At 47.2% G+C, this 16,129-nt stretch overlaps 1 long non-coding RNA gene across 9 annotated transcripts in view; it reads left to right on the top strand.

The window, feature by feature from the left end:
* The first annotated feature begins 98 nt into the window (after nt 1–98).
* LOC101866396 (uncharacterized) overlaps nt 99–16,129 on the top strand; it is a 54,764-nt gene continuing 38,733 nt past the window's right edge. For 8 of the 9 annotated variants that reach the window (XR_012433642.1, XR_012433638.1, XR_012433637.1 and 5 more), the window contains exon 1: nt 99–712. This is a non-coding gene — a long non-coding RNA (uncharacterized lncRNA). Of the gene's footprint in view, nt 713–13,151; nt 13,221–13,943; nt 14,079–16,129 lie in introns of those variants that run through there. The other variant, XR_012433641.1, reaches the window with a different exon arrangement.

Raw genomic sequence — 16,129 nt, 5'->3', positions numbered from 1 at the left:
CCTCGCACCAACGCCTCGCTCCATTGGACAGCCCTGTCCACGCTCGCCCAATGGGCAGGAGGGATGTTGTCAGGGAGTGGGCGGAGCCCAGGGCGTGTGGCTCGGGAGCTGAGCGAGAGAAGTGGAGGGCAGGGCAACCAATGCCGGCTGCCACAGCACCCCCTGTAGGGCCGAATGAGCGGCGTCCGTCCCGCGGCACTCGGGTGAACCGCAGCTTCCTTCAACAAAGATTAAGCGACTCTGCGATAGGCGCTGCAGATACGAGGAAGGAGGCGACAGGGCCTAGCTGTCACACAGCTTGGTGAAGAAGCCAGGAGACATAAACACAAGAGTGCAACGGAAAACTTTATATGATAAACATTTATGTCGGGTTAGTGAAGCGCAAAGGAAGAACGATCACTTGTGGGTGGGCGGAGGCTCACAGAAGCGGCGCAAGCTCAACAGGTGGGCAAGGAAGAGCAGAACGCGTAGACCCATTTTAGATCTGCAGTGTATGTCAGATGACTGGTGTTTAGGAGATGAGGAAGAAGCCATATAATCACTTATGCAAGGATAAGAAATCTGATCCTCCAAGCAGGAGGATCGCTTGAGCCCAGGAGTTCGAGGCTGCAGTGAGCCATGATCGCGCTACGCACCCAGCTTGGGCATCAGAGCAAGACACTGTCGCAAAAGTGAAGAAAAAATAAAGAAGATGGCCTGAAGGGGACACCAGGTAAAGAGTATTATATTTTGAGATGGAAAGATTTTGTGCATGTTTATAACTTTTAGAGAAGGACACAGATAGAAAAATTAGGCTGGGCGCGGTTGCTCACGCCTGTAATCCCAGCACTTTGGGAGACCGAGGCGGGTGGATCACAAGGTCAGGATATCGAGACCATCCTGGCTAACACGGTGAAACCCCGTCTCTACTAAAAATGCAAAAAATTAGCCGGGCGTGGTGGCGGGCGCCTGTGGTCCCAGCTACTCAGGAGGCTGAGGAAGGAGAATGGGGTGAACCCGGGAGGCGGAGCTTGCAGTGAGCCGAGATTGGGCCACTGCACTCCAGCCTGGGCAACAGAGCGAGACTCCATCTAAAAAAAAAAGAAAGAAAGAAACTCAAAAGCAGTATGTGAAGTAGAGTAGAAAGCTGAAACTGGAGATCATATCTGGGAATAGCCCCAACTGGGGTCTGTCTCCAGCAACACCCAGAAGCTTGGGTTTTGGACTGGAAAAGACGGATATTAGGGATTTATAGGGTACATGAGGAAGAAGAACAAAGGACTAAGAATGTTAAAGGTATTGGTAAGAGAGTGACTGAACTGATAAATTATGGGATCCATGCTAGATAGATGGTAATTAATTGGGTCAAAAGAGAGAAACTAAGAAACCAGAATTAAAGGAAATCTGAATTCAATATAACAGGAAATAAGAAATTTTAGTCAGATTGGATATTGGGGTTTAACATTTTACAGTAGCAATAGTCACTGGTGAGGCTGGGTTGTCCACACAAAATTAAAGTCTTGTATGAGTAAGAAAGGGAATAAGATGAAGGAGAAGGCTATGAGCCAGGGACCCAAATCCTCAGTTAATGAGAAGTGTGTGTGCGTGTGTTTTGAGGGAAGCTATAAAGAGCAATGAGCAGAGGCAGAGAGAGCAGAGTTGGGCAGAATGACCCCAGGTGTAGGGGTTTTTCCCTAAAGATGAAAACAATGGAAGTTAAGACAATGCCAACTTTGCCTTCTGTCACAAGGAACATAAGAGATCAGTTTCAATTCAATTGTCACAAGGAACATAAGAGATCAGTTTCAATTCAATTCAGCAAAAAATAAAACAAATGTCCACCCTGGACAAACACCAGGAGCTGGGCTAGGCATTAGAGACCCAGCAGTGAACAAGACAGGCCCAGTCCCTGCCTCATAGTATGGAGAGAATGACAGTAAAGAACAGATTTCCATTGTGAGGGTCCCCATCACTGTGAGTTCCAGCATCTCCAAGCGTAGCCCAGCCTTAGCCCCTACAGAGGCAGAGAAATCAAGATGAGGAAGAAGTTATGGGAATTGCCCTTGATTATGTGAATGTCCCCAGTCACACTACAATGCATTCTTTTTTGAAAAATTTAATTTTAGGTTCAGGGGGTACATGTACATGTTTGTTACATGGGTATATTGCATACTGGTGGGGATTAGGCTTCTAGTGTACCCATCACCCAAATAGTAAACATTGTACCCAATCAGTACTTTTTTAACCCTTTCCATCTTCCCACCCTCCCCTTTTGGAGTCCCCGGTGTCCATTATTTCTCTCTTTATGTTGATGTGTATCCGTATTCATCCATTCTCATACTGTTATAAAGAACTACCTGAGACTGGGTAATTTATGAAGAAAAGAGGTTTAACTGAACTCACAGTTCTGCAGGCTGTACAGAAGGCATGACTGCAGAGGCCTCAGGAAACTTAACAATCATGGCAGAAAGGCCAAATCAAGGGCTTAGAAGCAAGCACTTCTTCACATGGCAGCAGGGGAGAGAGAGAGAGAGAGAGAGAAGGGGGAAGTGCTACACAATTTTAAACAACTAGATCTTGTGAGAACTCACTATCACAAGAACAGCAAGGGGGAAATCCACCCCCATGATCCAATCACCTCCCACCAGGTCCCTCCCCCAACACTGGGAATTAGAGTTCAACATGAGATTTGGGTGAGGACACAGAGCCAAACCATATGAGTGCCCATTGTTTAGCTCCCACTTATCAGTGAGAACATGCTGTATCTGGTTTTCTGTTTCTACAGTAGTTCACTTAGGATAATGGCCTCCAGCTCTATCTATGTTGCTACAAAGGACATGATTTCATTCTTTTTTTTTTTTTAATGGCTGCCGGATGCATCCTTTAAACTAGGTTATTCCTTTCCTGCTGTGGCTTCTGAAAGGCTATCAGAGAGTGTCCTTTATAAATTGCTCACACATGCACAATGTCAGAAAAGAAAAAATTTCTTTCATTCCCAGTCAAGGAGATCAGGGCCTCTGTACCCTTTGTGGTTATTCTTTCTGCTTCATTTTCACACACATATCTTCTTTGAGCTTTCAAACAACTCTGCCAGGGTGGTCCGTGAGCCTCATTACAATTGCAAAAATCTGAAAAGCTCTGGAAAACAAAAGTATCATGGTAACTCCATTAGTAGAAAACGACCTGACCTCAAGTAAGGTTGCTTAGTCTTTATTTGTTTCACTTAGTGTGTTTGGTTCCAGGGTGGGGCCCAGACTCTGCTGGTGGTATTATGTAATATACCTTATGTGCACTGTTTCACCTTTCTAGAACCCAAAAGGCTGCGAATTCTGAAATACGGGTGGCCTCAAGGATTTCGGACAAGGGATTATAGTCCTGTACCACTCTCCTTTACAGGTGATGAAGAAACCAAACCTGAAAAATAAGTGACACTAAACAAATTGGCCCCAGACTTTGCTCCGGATTATCCAGCAAATGGCAGAAGCCAGTGGATGTTAATCATAACCGGAAGTGACAGGATTAATTTTGATTTTTAGAAAATGTAACTAGTAGGCCGGGCACAGTGGCTCACGCCTGTAATCCCAGCACTTTGGGAGGCCGAGGTGGGCGGATCATGAGGTCAGGAGATCGAGACCATCCTGGCTAACATGGTGAAACCCCGTCTCTACTAAAAATACAAAAAAAATTGGCCGGGCGTGTTGGCAGGCGCCTGTGGTCCCAGCTACTCAGGAGGCTGAGGCAGGAGAATGGCGTGAACCCGGGAGGCAGAGCTTGCAGTGAGCCGAGATCGTGCCACTGCACTCCAGCCTGGGTGACAAAGCGAGACTCCGTCTCAAACAAAAAAAAAAAAAAAAAAAAGAAAAAAAAAGAAAATGTAACTAGTAGCAATGCAGAAGCTAGATGGGTAGAGCAGAGCCTGGGTTCAGGGTCAAAACCAAAACCCTTGCACTTTTCCTTATGTTCACTGCCTCCCACGATTGTGTTCATGTCTTTGCCTCCCATTCCTGATCCCATTTCCACTGTATCTACCCTTTCACCCCAAAGTTGCTTTCATGAGTTCACCAACTGACTATTATATTACCCACTCCAGCAGACATCTCTCAATCCTTTGTGACTAGATTATTCAGCTGTATTTGAGGCCACTGGCCACACTCTAATCCCGAAAACTTCCCAGACCCGTGACTTTTTGGGCCCCATTCTTTCTTGCTCCTCTCTGACTTCTGCTTTGGCTCTGTCCTGGCCTCCTCTGCCGCCTCAGCCCAATCCCTGGTTCTTCAGGATTGGGATCCCAAGACACCAGCCTCTGGTTTTCACCCTCTCTAGTTCTTCCTGGACAATAAATACCCTTTGAGTTTTAACCCCAACCTGCATGCTGTGAGGCTCCTGGATTCCTCTTCGTCCAGGCTTCCTCCCTGAGCTTCAGATTCATATATCCCACTGCCTGCCTGGTCCAGAGCTAACCCCACAGTTGAATTGTGGAAGGTGAAAACAATTTCTCACCAAATCAAAATTTCTAAGCTGTAAGTGCGATGTCTCTTAAAAAAACAAAACAAAAACAAACAAAAAACTTATTTTATTATTACCGTTGGCAAATTATTAGTAACTCATGCATATTCGACTACCAGAATTCAGTTAACTGTGTATGGCAGACGTTTTATAGGCCAGTCATTGTGCTAGGCAACGCAATTTATAAGCTAGTGAGGTCGGGGCAGAGATAATAAGGCAAGTTCACAAATACCAATAGCTGAAGCTGGAGAGCGTGTCACAGCCAGGGAGGGAGCAGTCTAATCCCTGTGTTCACTTCCCCTCCCTTTACATCCTGTTCTGTATCTTCCCAAAGGTCTACGGAGGCATGCAAGAGGAGGAAGGTTTGGTGGTTGTTAAAGAGGAATGACTGTTTTTGAACTCTTTCTTTTGCTTAAGTTTTGGTGCCTCTTTGTTTTCCTCAGTTGTCTTCTAAAAACAATTAACACTGTAGCTGCTTTAGACTAAGAACAAATATAGGTTCTTAAATGGATTCTTATATTAATAATCATAATACTAGTCCAAAGTGCTGCTGGCTTGCCAGGAAAGTGTGTCATGTTTATTTTCACTTATTAAATATGTATTGACCCCACTATATGCCAAGAGTAAAAGAAGACATTGTTCCTCTTGTACTTCCCAGGTTTCATGGATTCAATGCAAGGCAGTCAGGGTAAAACGAACCTGGTAAGAGAAGCCAACCAAGAAACCGGTTTGCCCAGGAGGTTGTGTCCCAGATAGGGAGAGAAGAAAACCTGAGGGAGTCCTGACACCAACGTGGGTCTGGGGCAGCTTTGACTCAGTGTCCAGTGGAGGGCAGTGGTGTGCAGACAGTCACACAGAGACAGCCAACCTGGAGGGCCGACTCCAGCCTTTCGGAAGGAAATGGTCCCCCATTCAGTACATCAGTACATACACCCAGCTTAGCTGAAAACATGTTGGTGGATTTGTTTACTTTTTGCTAAATCTCAACACTTCCTTTCACAAGGGCTCTCATTTGATTGCCAGGAATCTCCAATCCAGTTTAATTTATTAATTCCTTATTGAGCACCTAATCCGGGCCTGTCACCCTACCAGGGTTGCTACAGTGACTACAAAGATGTACACAAGAAGCTTACAAGTAAGCAGAGGAGGGTGCAGGGATTAGGCAAGTTTACAAATAATCAAAACTGAAGGCAGAAATAAGCACAGATGAAGCACGTACCATAACAGGGCACAGTACACTTGGGTTTCAGAGAGGCCTAACCATTTCCTACCCTCATAGCTGTTTGGGGAAATCAGGAAGTAAACCAATTACAAGATAGAACAATATAAAATGTCACTGTATGAAATGCCGAAAAATGTTCTTCCTTGTGTATCTGTGGGAGCAGCCCAGAGCTGACCCCTAGGGATCCACATTCAGCACTCCCTAGGGGATTCTGATCAGAAGCCCTGGAGCAAGGATTGCAGCTGGGGTGGTGGCTGGGGCTGAGAAAGGTGGGGAGGGAAGGGCAAAGAGGGCAGAGATAGAAGTCTACCTAAGAAGGTTGGGCATTGTGGCTTACGCCTATAATCCCAGCACTTTGGGAGGCCTAGGTGGGTGGATCACTTGAGGCCAGGAGTTCAAGACCAGCCTGACAAACATGGTGAAACCCTGTCTCTACCAAAAATACAAAACTTAGCCAGGTGTTGTGGTGTGCACCTGTAATCCCAGCTACTCTTGGGAGGCTCAGGCATGACAATCGCTTGAACCTGGGGGGCAGAGGTTGCAGTGAGCTGAGATCATACCACTGTATTCCAGCCTGGGTGATACAGCAAGACTCCATCTCAAAAAAAAAAAAAAAAAGTCAACCTAAGAAATATAGTCCCTGTATTTCTACTAGAGGCTCAAGAGACCTCTAGACCAAAGACTGTACTAGCACCCTCATGCCACCCCTACCTACTAAGGCATCCCCCAGGGACATCTCAGAGTTCCTGGAGGCTTCTGTCACTGCCCCGGTTGCAACCCACTCCAAGAATGCGAACATTTCTATACTTTGGGTAGGTAATGATCCCTTTTAGGTGAAACAGATTTCAAGCAGAAAAAACACTTCAAAAAAACAACAGAGGGAAAAAATCTTGTTTTTTTTCCCAAGGATGTTGAGAGAGAACAGGCCCAGATTGAACCTTGGGTATCGCAAAGGCCACCCTCAATGCTGCCTCCTCTGGGGGAAGCTGGGTCAGGCCAGGTCACACACTGTCCAACCTCAGCGGCTGGCTGTTCTAGAGACCAGAGGCCAAAGGTGGGGGCACTGAGATTCCTGAGGTTCCTGGCTTGTCAGTTTCATCTGAAACTGATTAAAACGAAATGCAAACCCATATGGCTGGGAAGAAAAGGTCAAGATTTTGCTTCCACCCCCCACCTCCTTCTTTGCCCTCCCCCTCCTCCCCTCCCTCCCTAGTCCTCAGCATGCAGCTCTCTGGCTGAATCCCATCACAGCTCCGATTTCCCCTTCACCCGGACAGCCCTGCACTGAACAGAAACTCCGCAGAATGGCCCCATTGTAGACCAGACAAGCCAAAATAGCAGCATCTTCTGTTCTCCGCCTTAGGGAGATTCACTTAAAATCCCAAAGTCCCAGATGTGGATGACAATGGAAGCTGTTGTTGCAAATTAGTGATCCTGGAACAGCTGAGAGGCAGGTAGTCAGAAAGCAGCCAGTATGGGGAGTTGGGCTGTGAAGAGAGAGAGAACAATTATGCAGTCACTCCATTAACCCAATTAGCAAATACTGGCAGGAATTCTGTTAATTGACAAAGAAGCACGGTAGGGAAGGTGAGAAACGGGGACAGCGACCTGGGTGGGGGTGCTGCAGGGGGAAGAGGGGTGCAATGGGGCTGGGGAGGAAGAATTGCTGCTAGGATGAAAGGGCCAGGAATAAAACTTCAGCTAGGCTGGCGTGGTGGCTCACGCCTGTAATCCCAGCACTTTGGGAGGCCGAAGCAGGTGGATCCCCTGAGGTCAGGGGTTTGAGACCGGCCTGACCAACATGAAGCAACCCCATCTCTACTAAAAATACAAAAAATTAGCCGGGCGTGGTGGCACATGCCTGTAATCCCAGCTACTCGAGAGGCTGAGGCAGGAGAATTGCTTGAACCTGGGAGGCGGAGGTTGCAGTGAGCCGAGATTGTGCCATTGCACTCCAACCTGGGCAACAAGAGCAAAACTCTGTCTCAAAACAAAAAAACACAAAAACAAACAAAAAGCTTCAGCTATTTCTATGTTGGCAAAGGTTATTTTTATCATTTTTTAAATGTTCTGTTTTTTTTTTTTAAACCATGCCCTGGAGCATTTGGATGAACAGTGTTTGCATTAATTAATAAATCAGATGACATCTCCACTCAGCAGAGGGCTTTGGTGTAGAAAAGCTCCTGGTGGCCTGCAGAATGGTGATTGTGGAATCTTGATTGATCACAGCTGTCACGTCATCAGTCTTGCAGTCCAGCATGGCGCAAGGACTAACTTAGGTTTTGTAGAGGTTGTGGGGAGGACACAGCATGAATAAGGTAATGTCTGCATATACCACTCACTATAATAAGTGGTGTTTATGATCAAGTCCCAAAATTCTGCTGAGCCTCTGCTCAGATTCATTGGGACTGGTTAATTGGGGGGTGGCAATTAGGGAAAGCTGCAGAGAGGAGCTGGATTTGGGAAACAAAGGTCAGATGATGACTAATGGAATGGTCAGGCTTTCAGATACAATGTGGGCATGAGAAAAGGCCAAGAAGACAAGCTTTTAGGAAGCAGATGCAGCCCTTCTCCAGGGGGAAGTTGGGGGTGGGATTATGGCAGAGATGTCTAAGATGACTGTTTGAGAAAGAAGGCACTGGAGTCGGCAGTGAGGACTGGAACATGGTGTGGAAGGTCCTCCCACCTCCCTGTCTCGACTTAATTTTTTTGTTTAGAGGCCACAGGGTTAGGGACTGGCCTGGGAGCTTAGTGTGGCACCTGGGGCTGCAAGAGCCAGCATGCTGATAACTACAGCTTTCTTGCAGTAAGTAAAGGGAGAAAGGGTTTGAGACCTACCAGATCTCAGCGCCCTCAGCTGGAAACTGTGGGAGGACAGATGGAGAATATAAGCCCAGAGAGGAGAGTGAAACCATAACCAATTAGGTGCCTGTCCTGGATCCTTTCCGACTCAGACCTGAGAGCCATTGTTCCCAGCTCCCCTGGCTTATCACTCCATTATCACTTTCTCTACCCAATTTCTCTGCTTTGCTCTTATTCTCTTCTCACCTTATCCAGCTTTCCAGTCACTGTGAGAGAGAAAAATTGTAAAACTTGTAAAGGTTTTGTTTTTAGTGCACAGATGAGGTGCACTGCGTTTCTTGTTTGACCAGTTGCAAGCCTGGTGTGTCTGCTTGCTCAATCTCCAGCTATTTTGCTGCCCCTTATGGTTGGTGCCTGTCATCAGGGTGCAGGGCCGGGGAGGGCAGGCACTGGCCTTTGTGACCTAATACCTCTGACAGGACCATGCAGATGGTCCTGCTCAGTGGATATTTGCTGATGACCAAGATGACAACAGATGGAGAAGATGCCCTCCAAAGATTTAAGAAAATATTCTTTAATTGCTGACGGATAGAATTTCTGTATCCCCAGAGATGTTGTCTCAGGGCATATGTGTTGAGATCTGTGGAACTGTCTGTGCGTAGGGGTGAGGGCTGGCTTGGCTTCTGCGCCTTCTTCTGGGTATGGGTCAACAACAGCCTCATAGGCACTACCTTTCTCCTCACATTCCAGTTTGAAACCACTCAGGCCCCTGGAAGCCCCTTTCTCCGCACAAGGCTGGGATCATGTTTGTGCATGAACTGTTGGGTATCCTATACCCCCTCTGCGCCTCATCACACAATACCTCCCTGTTCTCAAAGCACCAGCCCAAAGTCACTCCAGCTTCTCAAGTTTCATAACTGCCCAGCAAACTGCACCTGGTCCTTCTTCCCCTGGGGCTGCAAGGTTGGAGGCCGAGTGGATGGCCACCTGGTTTTCCCCACTTCTGCTCACAAAAGTCCAGGCCCCCTAGGTGACTGGGGTTTTGAAGACTCATTCTTGTGCAAGTCAGAGAGAGCCTCTGTGGCTCAGGACATCTTTCAGGAGGAGGCTACCTCTTGCTCCATGCAGGAAGAGGTGAATCAGGTCTCAGGCTCACCTGTGGGCAGAAGTAGGAAAGCTACTTTGGAGTGCAAGGAAGTAGGGATCAGCAGCAGCGTGGTGCCCTGAGAGCCCCCAGCCCCGACCTAGAGTATCCCTGACCTACCTCCCAGCTACACTCAGCTGTGAAGCACACGCTGAGCTGTAGGCCAGCCCTGACCTTGGAGCTTCCACCACAAGCACAAACAGGCCTTTAAAAAGCTTCCTAACTTCCTGGGGTGGGGGTGGTTGGGGCCAGTGTGTTGATTGCCGTTGTGTCATTTTCTGGTGTGGTTCCAGGTGGCTGGCGCCACCACTTCTCCTCCATCCAGATGCTGAGGCCAAGGGGGCGAGTTGCTTTGAAGCTCCCGGCGCTGACCTCTTGTGCCCCGTCTTTGTGTTGGGAAGCCTCACAGCTGTTCTGGGCCCACAGAGCCTTCTCCTCGTTGACTTGGGGCTTTTTGGATCAGGGTGTTGGTGAAGCAGAGTTTTGGCAAGAGCCTTGGCAGCTGCTGCCAGAAAAGAGGCTGAGGGAAGATAATTAGACCTGGTAATTGGTTGCTTTTTAGCGACTGTGGCTGGGAGAAGACACTGGAAAGCTGTCCTCCAGGACCAAGGCTAAACTGTCCCCATGCTAGGGGGAAATGCTGGACCCCAGCTAGTCCTGCATGTCCCATCACATCTTACCTGACACATCTATCTGGCTGTGAAATGATTCTTGAATCCCATCCCACCCGCACAAAGCAATGCAGGTTTACCTCGCCTGTGTTCATGCTCTGTTATACCCAAGCCTGGGACCAGGCATCTAAAAACTTTGAATCCAGAGGTAACCTTTAGATGGAGTTACTCAACTCTGGCTGCTCCAGAAAGATACTATGGGGCTTACTGCGAAGGACTTCATTAAAGGCTTTTTGTTTTTGGACAGAGCTGACTCATCATTTCCCCAAGATAAGTTTGCTTCTGGGCAGTTTCCAGGCTCCCATCCCTCCAGTTGGCCATTTTGCCAGACCAGATGGCTCATATTAGATCTCAATTTACAACTTGCCACCCCTTGTGGGTATGTGTTCTGGATTTGTCCCAGCCTGAGCAGCTGATTCACTCGGACGTTCTGGGAAGCCCTTACTGTTTGATTCCACCTCACCATAGATGCTGTCCGTGGGTCTGATTTCCAGTTTCTGTGGGAATCCTGTTGACCTAAACCCCGACATGAAAGTGTAGCCCTGGGAGCCTAAAGATGGACCTCAGGCGGGGTCCCCAGCAGCTCTGCATTGGGTACTTGAGAGCTGGCACTGCCTTTGGGAGAGCTGATCACTCAAAGTCTATCAAAGGATGGACTAGATTGGAATCAAGAATCTGCTTTTGTGGCTATGTAATATCTTGGAGAAAAGCAGAAGAAAGAATGGAGGAACAGTTTGAGTTCTGCGATTTTAGGTTTAAACAGGGTGGCCTTTCTGCTGGCGTCCCTCCTGACCAGTTATTCATGCATTTGTTCAGATGCATGAATAGATGGTTATTGAGCATATACTCTGTGCCAAATGTAATGCCTACGGCTCAGGAATAAGGATCAAAGGACAGTTTTTGTCTTCAAAGGACTTACTGACTGATCTCTGAGATAGGCAGGTGCTCACAACAAAGTGAAAGTCAGTATAGTACAGCGATCAAGAATCCAGACCCGGAACCAGACTGGCTGGATTCGTATTCCTGCTCTGCCACTTATGAGTGGTGTACCTTTGGGCATATTTGCTAACCACTACATGCATCAGTTTCCTCGTCTATAGAATGGGAATAATATTGATACCTACCTCAGTGTTTTATGAGGATTAAACTAGTTCATAGACTTCAATTACTTAGAACTGTTCCTGGGAATAGTGAGGATGGTATACATTAGGGAAATTTTTAAAGCTATAGGCCAGGCACAGTGGCTCGTGTCTGTAATCCCAGCACTTTAGGAGGCTGAAGCAGGAGGATTGCTTGAGCCCAGGAGTTTGAGACCAGCCTGGGCAACATAGCAAGACCTCATCTTTACAAAAAATAAAAATTAACCAGACATGGTGGCATTTGCCTGTAGTCCTACCTATTTGGGAGGTCGAGGTGGGAGGATCATTTGAGCCCAGGAGATAGAGGCTGCAATGACTTGTGATTGTGCCACTGGACTCCAGCATGGTCAATAGCGAGAACTGTCTCAATAAAGTAAAATTGCCCTGGCGTGGTGGATCACACCTGTAATCTTAACACTTTGAGAGGCTAATGGTGGAGGATTGCTTGAGCCCAGGAGTTCGAGACCAGCCTGGGTAACATAATGAGACCCTGTCTCTACAAAAAATAAAATAATAGGCCAGGCACGGTGGCTCACGCCTGTAATCCCAGCATTTAGGGAGGCCGAGGTGGGCGGATCACGAGGTCAGGAAATCAAGACCATCCTGGCTAACATGGTGAAACCCCATCTCTACTAAAAATACAAAAAATTAGCTGGGCGTGGTGGCGGGCATCTGTAGTCCCAGCTACTAGGGAAGCTGAGACGGGAGAATGGCGTGAACCCGGGAGGTGGAGCTTGCAGTGAGCCGAGATCATGCCACTGCACTCCAGCCTGGGCAACAGAGCGAGACTTCATCTCAAAAATAAAAATAAAAATAAAATAAAATAAAACAATTAGCCAGACATGGTGGCACACACCTGTAGTCTCAGCTGTTCAGGAGGCTGAGGTGGGAGAATTACTTGAGCCTGGCAGGTAGAGGCTGCAGTGAGCCAGGATCGTGCTGTGCACTGGTCTCACAGAGTGAGACTCTGTCTCTAAAATAAAATAAAATAAAACAAAACAAAGCTACAGCTCCACAGGGAGCAAAGGACTTAAGAGGAAGGGGTCATATAGAAAACCCAGGAATCTGGGATTCTGGCATTTATTGCCAGGAAAGCTGAATTTGAGTTTAGAGTCCACTACAATATATTTATTTGATTTTGAATAATTACAACCTTGATTTGCTTCTTAGTAAGGTAGAAAGAGTAGTATCTTCCTTTCCAACCTCATTGGGAAAAAAGAAGAGAAACCAAAATTTGTATCTATTATGTACTATATGGCTTTATTCTGAGAATTGAGAGAAATAACATATTTTAAGTGTATGTAATTTTTTTTTTTTTTTTGAGATGGAGTCTCGTTCTGTTGCCCAGGCTGGAGTGCAGTGGCGTGATCTTGGCTCACTGCGAGCTCTACCTCCTGGGTTCATGCCATTCTCCTGCTTCAGCCTTCCGAGTAGCTGGGACTACAGGTACCCACCACCACGCCCAGCTAATTTCTTTGTATTTTTAGCAGAGATGGGGTTTCACCATGTTAGCCAGGATGGTCTCTATCTCCTGACCTAGTGATCCGCCCGCCTCCCAAAATGTTGGGATTACAGGCGTGAGCCACTGTGCCTGGCCAAGTGTATGTAAATTTTCAAAATGCATTGTAAACTGTAAGGTGAACCACAAGATAATCATGATTTTCTCCCTGCTCTCTCCTGTCCCCCAGGTCGAGCATGTGGATAACTGAGAGATGATGAAAAAGGCAGGCACTCTGGGCTGACTTTCATTATAAATAGTAGGTACAGCTGTGGTACTGTTTTGCCTCCATGCAATTCTCCATGTTTTCCATGTTATTTAGTTCCTGATTACTAAAGCTTTGAGGCCCCAGAGGAGGCTGGTGATTTCCTTTAGAAAGAGGAACTGGGAGCAGCAAGAATCACAGTGAGATGTGCTAAGCTTTTCAGAGGAAAAGTTCATGGATGATGCATTCGACATGATGAGCACAAACATTTCCCAGCGCAGACTCAGGTCCTTCCAGGTCTGAAGGAGCTGAGTTCCCAGCTCCTGTGAGCCTGACTGTGTGTCAGGGCTTCTGTAAGGCAGGTCCTGCATATAGTGTAAGCTTATAAATGGAAGTGAGTGAGGGGATGGCAGGTGCGATGGGGAATGCCAGCCTTGCTGTTTGCTCACAATCACAAGGAGTTTACACTTGTTTGGGAGACTTCTTGGCAAGGTTGCAGAGCTCACCACTAAGATTAAGGGCCGGCTGGCCAGGCAACAGTAGAGGGGAGGAGGAAGTTTGCAACAGGGCGAGCAGGCAGCATTTGGGCCTGTTTGGGAGACTGGCCAACACTAACGGGATTACCATCCGCTGCCCTGATATCTGCCAGGAAATTGTGAAATGAAATTTCAAGGACCCTACTACAGAGTCAGAGAGTGTGTGGGATGACTTGACTGAAAGCAAGAATCCTTGGGGAAAAAGGTCCAGTTTCCTGGTGTTCCATTTGCCTCTTTGCAGGACAGAAGCTCTGCCAATTCCCTGGCTCTCTTCTCAGCCTCTCCCAGGCCTCTGACAACCCTAGACTCTAAGGTCGAGAAGGGAACTACCTCGGAGACTTTTATCCAACTCTCTCAATAAATGGAGGAAAACAGCTATGACTCTGCCTGATGACTTAACCAATCTGAGCCTCAATATTCTCAGCTCATCTTACAAGGCTCTTATGAGGAGCAGTTGAAACAATGCATGTGGAAATTCTTTGTAAACTGTAAAGTGATTTAAATGGGGCCGGGGGTGGTGGTTCACGCCTGTAATCCCAGCACTTTGGGAGGCCAAGGCAGGCAGATCACCTGAGGTCAGCAGTTTGAAACCAGCCTGGCCAACATGGTGAAACCCCATCTCTACTAAAATTACAAAAATTAGCTGGCCTGTGGTGGCACATGCCTGTAATCCCAGCTACTCAGGGGGCTGAGGCGGGAGAATCGCTTGAACCTGGGAGGTGGAGATTGCAGTGAGCCAAGATTGTGCCACCGCACTCCAGCCTGGGCCACAGAGGGAGACCATGTCTCAAAAAATAATTAAAAAAAAAAAAAAAAAAAAAAAAAGCCAGGCATGGTGGCCTCATGCCTGTAATCCCAGCACTTTGGGAGGCCGAGGTGGGCGGATCACCTGAGGTCAAGAGTTCGAGACCAGCCTGGGCAACATGGTGAAACCCCATCTCTACTAAAAATATAAAAATTAGCGGGGCGTAGTGGGGCAGGCCTGTAATCCCAGCTACTCAGGAGGCTGAGGCAGGGGAATCACTTGAACTTGGTAGTCGAAGATTGCAGTGAGCTGAGATTACGCCAGTGCACTCCAGCCTGGGCTTTGTGAGACTTTGTCTCTAAAAAAAAAGAAAAAAAAAAGTGCTTTAAATGGAAGGAATTGCTCCAGGTATAGAATCAAAAGCCCCGAGGGTAAGAGGAGCCAGTGGAGCCTTCGGGCCTGGCTATCCAGTTCTGCCAAGCTAGCTCTTCTACTGAAGACAGAGAGAAGGGATCTTTCCCACAGACCTTCTTTCTGGCTCTGTCTAATACGAGCCTCCCAGGGTCTCATTGGTGTTCTGGGTTCCTTAACAAAAAGGAGTCTGCAAAGATCACAGAGCTGACTGGTTTTCTTCTCTGGACAATGTCTACCGTGACTGCCCCCCTCTCCTGCCCCCACCACTGGTCTTCTGAACAGCATGGCAGCTCCCCAGTCCGGGGACCCATGGGGGCCCTGTTTGCAGCAGGATTTGTGTTAATAGCACCACAGTGTCTTTACCTTTTATCTAGCAAGAGTGAGTAATCTATTTGGGATATTTAACAAAAACCAGACATTACCTCACTGGTGTCTTATCCAGAGCTGCTCTAGTCTTCCCATTAATTCCAGCAATTCGGGGTCTTTTGCCACGTTAAGCAGTATAGGGAGAAATCCATGGACTCTTTTTCTCTGGATAAAGGAAGCCACAGAAGGCACACATTTGAAAAGCCCTATTCTAGTATTTGTATTCAGAGCTGTTCTTTTTCCCAGTAAATGTCTGTTTTCTTCATTCTGAGAACACGGTAGAGGGATTAACCTTAGCCCATCCCCCAAACCATCCTGACTGGAATCGAGTTTCTCTGGCTGCCTCTTCCCTAAAGGTTATGAAGACTTTTATGTGTGAATTTCCAGACCTCAGAGGGAAGCATCGGTGTGGTTGCTGGGATCTATCGGCAGCAGACAGACCACCTCCTCTGAGGTAGATGGCTATTTTCCAACAGAGGTGTCAGAGATAATGACTTAAGTGGTCATATGCTTTGTAAGCAGCTGCCACGGGTACAGACTGAAGCAGTCGTCACCTGTCTCTCCCAGGTGCGGAAAAGCCTTCCTGCTTCCTGAAGAAGGACCTGCTGATCAGTCAGTAGTGGAATCACGCATGGGTCATCATCACATAGGAAGGACAGCAATTGTAATCCCAGGCCAGGCAATGCGATATCTGTGTTTTGCAGCAGAAAAATTGCAGCCTCATTAAAAACTTCCAAGTATCCCAAATCACCATCTATTAGGTGATATGAAAGAATAATTGTTAATTTTGATAGAAATCATCATGATTGGCACATGGTGACTACATAAGAAAATGTCCTTAGTTGTATAGATGCTTAATGAAGTATGTAGGAGTGAAATGACATGCAATCTGGGATTACTTT

This window comes from Macaca fascicularis, chromosome 1 (assembly GCF_037993035.2).
Source record: "Macaca fascicularis isolate 582-1 chromosome 1, T2T-MFA8v1.1".
NCBI lineage: Eukaryota > Metazoa > Chordata > Mammalia > Primates > Cercopithecidae > Macaca > Macaca fascicularis.
The sequence above is the reverse complement of the archived record's forward strand: the minus strand, read 5'-3'. Positions and strand labels throughout refer to the sequence as shown.